We start from the raw sequence: 6,371 nt of genomic DNA on the forward strand, positions 1-6,371 counted from the left end.
ACCTTCAGGGCTCGACATTAATGTTTACCGGCTTGCCCGGGGCAAGTAAACTGTGTTTGGGCAAGTGAAAAATAAATGTGATCTTTGTTAGTGATATGCAATAAAAATATGCGATCGGTAGATCAGCGTTAATGCTTTTGTTTGAGTGCCCAGAGTACGCTCCGCCGCTCCCAGAGCGAGGTCCTCTGAATAACTGAACGGTGACGTTACGTTCCAACAGCGCTCTGAATTTACCAACGGTCCAGTCTGTGCCACAGAGCCACTCTGGCACAAACTGGACCTTGTTTCCTAAACCTGTCAGAAAGGCTTTCTGTCAGAACTCCCTCAAAGCAAACTGCTCCCATGTAAATAAGGCAGCTAAGAGCTAACGCTAACGCATGTTCCATTGATTTACATTATGCTGCGTTCAATCTCTGTTCAGTAAAAATGAACATTAGGTGATGGTAGATTATAATGCTATCATGATGCGTTCCAATGTAACCTAGTAAAATGGAGTTTTTGGTGAGAAACTTGAATAAATCCAGTTTTTGTAGGAGATGTTTTCACAGCAATATAAAATAGATGATAGAGAGAATTATGAGCTGTTTAACTTCCTAACACTAGCTCTAAGCAGATTATAATAATACATACTTAAAACTGCTGATGCCAGTCTTCTGTAGAAGGCAACCAGAGATGGTAATTGTTGAAATAGTGGAAAGACTGAAGACAGTTTTATTTTGTTTCTGAGAGTTTGAATGATGAAATCAGCGAGGTAAAAATCACTGTTTCTGTAAATGGAAACAGCAGTCAACAAAATAATCTCAGCTCAAGGTCCATTTAGTGGCTGTTCTGGAGCTTTTAATCAAATTACATGATCTTCATCAGTAGTTGGATTTAGCCCAGTTGTCATGAAATTGTAGATTTTTCAGATTTCTGTTTTCTGTGAGCACCGTGAGGATGTCTCCTTTATAACGGGGTTTGGTATGTAGTGATGAGGAAGCTTGTGAAGGTTCATTGTGACTGTGTTTCCTCCTCCAGGGTGGAACATGGTGGACAGCAGTGGCTGAAACCTGGTCTCAGGAAGTGTAAGTGTGTGTTCACTTTGATTCAAGGCAGCACACGTTGAAGGAGTTTAAATTAACCGGGCAGTGTGAACACATAACTCGTGAGCTTTGGCTTTAACAATGATAATATATAATAATGATCTACACGTACAGTAAGAGTAGGAAGAACACAACAACATTTATAAAATCCTACAGTGTATTATTGTGTTATTATTATTATGTAATATTATTATGTGAAATGATTATGTTATATTATTATGCTATATTATTATGTTATATTATTATGTAATATTATTATGTGAAATGATTATGTTATATTATTATGCTATATTATTATGTTATATTATTATATGATATTATAATATATTATATTATCATGTGATATTATTATGTCATACTGTATTATGTTATATTATTATGCTATATGCTATTATTATGTGATATTATTATATTATAATGCTATATTATTATATTATATTATTATGTGATATTATATTATATTATGTGATATTATTATATTATATTATTTGATATTATATTATATTATTATGTGGTATTATTATGTGATATTATTATTTTATACTGTATTATGTTGTATTATTATGTGATATTATTATATGGTATTATTTTGTGGTATTATTATATGGTATTATTATTTGGTATTATTATGTGATATTATTATATTATATTATGTGATATTATTATATGGTATTATTATGCCCAGCTGTAGATGATCAGCTGTATTGTGTCCGTTGTCTCCATCAGATTCCTGTGAACTGACACTGGACACGAACACGGTGAACAGATACCTCAGACTGTCGGACAACAACAGGAAGGTGACTGAAGTGACAGAGGAGCAGCCGTACCCCGATCATCCAGAGAGGTTTGAGTGCTGGGAACAGCTGCTGTGTAGGACCGGTGTGACCGGTCGCTGTTACTGGGAGGCCGAGTGGGAAGGAATAGCTTATCTATCGGTGACGTACGGAGGGATCAGGAGGAAAGGAGGGAAGAGTGACTGCTGGTTTGGAGGGAACGATCACTCCTGGAGTCTGAGGTGTTGTTTTCTGGATCACTTCTCCGTCAGTCACGACACCAGAAGCACGGAGCTCCCTCCGTCCTCACTGTCCTCCTCCTCTATCTCCGGTAGAGTAGCAGTGTATGTGGACTGTCCTGCTGGCGTTCTGTCCTTCTACAAAGTCTCCTCGGACTCACTGATCCACCTCCACACCTTCAACACCACCTTCACTGAGCCGCTCTATCCCGGGATCGGGTTTGGATTCGGCTGGCCCGGTTCCTCGGTGACTCTGTGTCCTCTGTGGGACGGAGCGAGAAAGTCAAACTAACGAGAACTGCAGACGGTGGTGACGACTAGACACGGGACGATGTGAAAATATCACGTCATGATTATCCTGAAGAAAAATAACTCACCATATTAATCACAATAATCATCAAACTATGCTCAGAACTCGTAAAATGCCACGACGACATCCTGGAGACCCTTTACTGACATGTTGTTTGTTGGCCGCAGTCGGAGGACGCGGGGGAGACCGTAGCTTTGGACTCCAGGACCGGAGTCTCTGCTGTACTCTGCTCCTCTGCCTGCCTTCACTCACACATCACGCTCCTTCTCTCTCTCTCTCTCCACCTCTCACGTGCATGCTGCTCACTCCACACTGCAGAAGAGTTAGTTTAGCTCTGAGAATATCTAGTGAATGTTCAGTGGACGTTTGTGCAGAAATAACTGCTGCAGCTCCTCCAGACCAACAGAGGTTTCCCGTGTCTTGTGAAGTGACGGGGCTCCGCAGAGAGAAACGTTATCGTCTCCGACCAAAACTCCGGCGTCTCCCCCGTTCCCTCCGGCCGCGGTCGGGAGGCTGAGGCGGGAAAAGCCAACACTAGGATCAGCATTGATTCATGGAGAGACCTTCGTCTGGTCAGCTAACATTACTGCCAAGCAGCTGAAATATAGAGTGATATTGTGCTTTTAGCTGACGTGTGTCTCCTCACTGTGTTGAGCGATGCTCCTTCATGTCTATGTAGAGCGAGCACAAGCGCCAGCAACAGGACGCTGACTTTTGTTGACTTAACGGACACAGGTGAAGCTGTTAACAAGACATTTCTGATTCTTACAAACAGTCCCTTTAAGAAATATTTCTCATTCATTTCACCATTATCTCTATCCCAGGTGTCCCCAGGTGTGTTCATCACTTTTTAGTGTCCCCTGGAAACTTGTGTTGTTTTGTAACTTACTCTTGTTGTTGTCTTCTCTGCAACTTGTGACAAGTTGGGACAATGTAAAAACAAAAACATGTAAGGAAACAATCAGAGAGAGAGACACACACACACACACACACACACACACACACACACACACACACACACACACTTGAGTATAAATAAAGGGTGGAGGAATGTGAGTGGTGATAATCAGTCAGCAGAGATAAACTCACTGCTGGAACCAGTCCACCAGTATGACTGCTGGGGGTGGAAAAAAATCCATTCATCTATGTATCGCGATTTATTTTTTTTACGATAAATCTATGTTTTAAGGCCAGAATCGATATATCTGCTTCATCTGAGTCCATGTGGTGGTGGAAGAAAGTTACCGCTTTTATTGTGGTAGTCTGAGTAACGTGACGTCATATCCGTTCTGTATCCGTCAACCAAAACAAACCTCAGAGAGTCTAAACCGTTGGAGGGTCAGCGTGGATATGACCTGCACCCTCCCATGTTAAATCCAGCGTGGTAAACACTACACATCCAGTAAAGGATGGAAACACTTTGGGTTTCACACATTGACAGGAAAAGCAGAGCTAGACAGAGCAGAGCTAGACAGAGCAGAGCTAGACAGAGCAGAGCTAAAGCTGCATGCTGCAGAAAAAATCCCAAATTATGTCTGAAATATGGCCCAGAAAAAGACAGATATATGTCAGAATAAAAGTCTGAAAAATGTAGGAAATATATCCGAAAAAAGGCAGAAAAAGTTAGCAGGAAACGTTATCGTCAGGCGGTAACATTATCGTCAGGCGGTAACGTTATCGTATCACGGTAACGTTGCGGTCGAGCCGGCCGTTGCTCTCGTCTCCGTGGTCAAATGGGCCGACGCTACGACTGTAGAGCACCCAGATACTGACATTTGTGTTCTCTGCATTGAAACGGCCCCGATGGAGCTGACCATGGATGGATAAAGAGAACGGAGCTGACGGGAGAGCTAGAGACCACCTTGGAGAAGTTAGAGGAAGTAGACACGTCTGCTTTTCAAAATAAGATGTTCACAAAGGGAACTGTAGATACAAAATACATCTATGGAAATCAGATAGATGGATTATATTCACCAGAAGTATAAAACATTATAAATTAAAAAGAAAATAGCACTAATCTGTGAGGGAAATGTCTTTAATCTAAGATTTCTGGGTTGCTGGATAAAACATGTAAGACTGGTCTGACCTCATGATGGGACCAGATAACCAGAGTATTAGACTGGTTTGATTCAGACGGGTAAAACCAGTAATATACAGTATAATATACGGTATAGGTGTTTCACAGGCTGCTGCTGCAGGGTGAATACGCTGCAGCATGACGGCTCCCCAGAGGTTTATATTTAGTCATTTAGAATATTTAATATAAATGAATGATATTGTTAATGAAGCTTTGCGGCTGTTGGGGTTGTCAGTGTGTTAATCATCTGTACGGTGGCTTCAGAACAATGAACACTAATAAAGATCAGATCAGACCAGGAACTGACCGTACTGTACCTGTTATAGTGTTTATTAGAAGCAGCTGTGTTCCGTCTGTTGGACTCTTTGGTTCTCATCCTGATCCTGATCCTGATCCTGATCCTGATCCTGATCCTGATCCTGATCCTAGAGACTGTTTACTCTCTTCTCTTCTCAACCATATCCTTTACAATATGAAGCGTTTTATTAGTGGACGTTCCTATAGATTGTATATGAATTAATGGACTTCTGCAGAATGAGAGTTTTCTTCTTAAAGCCCTTAATGTTGATCTAGACCTGGACACGATATCAGCTTTAAAAAAAAAATAATTTAGTTCTTGCAAGATGTGTAAAATGTCAACATTGTGAAAACTAAGTTATTTCAACGTGCACAAAACCATTCATACCTACGAAAAGTAATGTGAAAAGTAAACTTAGTTAGTTTACGTACTTATTTTACATACTTATCTTACTTAATTTATATACTATTTTAACTTAGTTTACATACTTATTTTACTTAGTTTACATACTATTATTAGTTACATACTAGTATTAGTTTACATAACTTAGTTTACATACTTATTTTACCTAGTTTACATGCTTATTTTACTTAGTTTACGTACTTATTTTACTTAGTTTACGTACTTATTTTACCTAGTTTACGTGCTTATTTTACTTAGTTTACATACTTATTTTACCTAGTTTACGTGCTTATTTTACTTAGTTTACGTACTTATTAAACTTAGTTTACGTATTTATTTAACTTAGTTTATGTACTTATTAAACTTAGTTTACATACTATTATATCTTAGTTTACGTACTTATTTTACGTACTTATTTTACTTAGTTTACGTACTTATTTTACTTAGTTCACATACTATTTTAACTTAGTTTACGTACTTATTTTACTTAGTTTACGTACTTATTTTACTTAGTTCACATACTATTTTAACTTAGTTTACGTACTTATTTTAAGCCCAACCATGATGTTTTCCCTAACCCTAACTAAGTGGTTTTCTTGTCTGAACTGCGGACATTTGTGTGGCGTACAAATGACACACGAAAAAGCTAAAATGCGTCCTGTTGACATGCTGAATGTCGTGTAATGTGGTGGTATTTATACGCCTTCCTGTGAGACTGGTTTGTCTCTGCCCAGAGGACAGCCAGCACACAGCGCTCAAGAGTTCAATTCAATTCATTTCAATTAATCTTTACATAGCGTCAAATCATAAGACAAGTTATCTGGAGGCACTTTTAATACAGAGCAGCTCTAAACCCTCTACTGTATAATCTAGAGATCCTCTAATGAGCACCAGGTACAACAGTGGCAAGAAAGACTCCCCATTAGCGGGTAGAAACCTCGGGCAGAACCAGAACCAGGCTCCGGGTGGACGGCCATCTGCCTCGACCTTGAGTTGAGTCGTGGTTGCGTCTGCTCCGACCTGACGTTGAGGTTCATTACAGACTTCCTGTTGAACGTCCTCAGGACCTCGTGGGGTCTGCAGGTCTCTGGATGTCAACTTCTCTGAGTGGAAAATCACTGTTGTGAGGGGGGGGGGACACTTATCCCAGCATTCCTGCCTGTTGTGGCTCGTCGGCGTTACCGTTAGCT

General features: G+C 40.0%; 1 protein-coding gene across 1 annotated transcript in view; it reads right to left on the minus strand.

The window, feature by feature from the left end:
* LOC119484981 (NACHT, LRR and PYD domains-containing protein 12-like) overlaps nucleotides 1–6,371 on the minus strand; it is a 956,516-nt gene that overhangs the window by 462,943 nt on the left and 487,202 nt on the right. The window lies entirely within an intron of this gene.

The sequence above is a fragment of the Sebastes umbrosus genome, chromosome 3, assembly GCF_015220745.1.
Source record: "Sebastes umbrosus isolate fSebUmb1 chromosome 3, fSebUmb1.pri, whole genome shotgun sequence".
Classification (NCBI taxonomy): Eukaryota; Metazoa; Chordata; class Actinopteri; order Perciformes; family Sebastidae; genus Sebastes; species Sebastes umbrosus.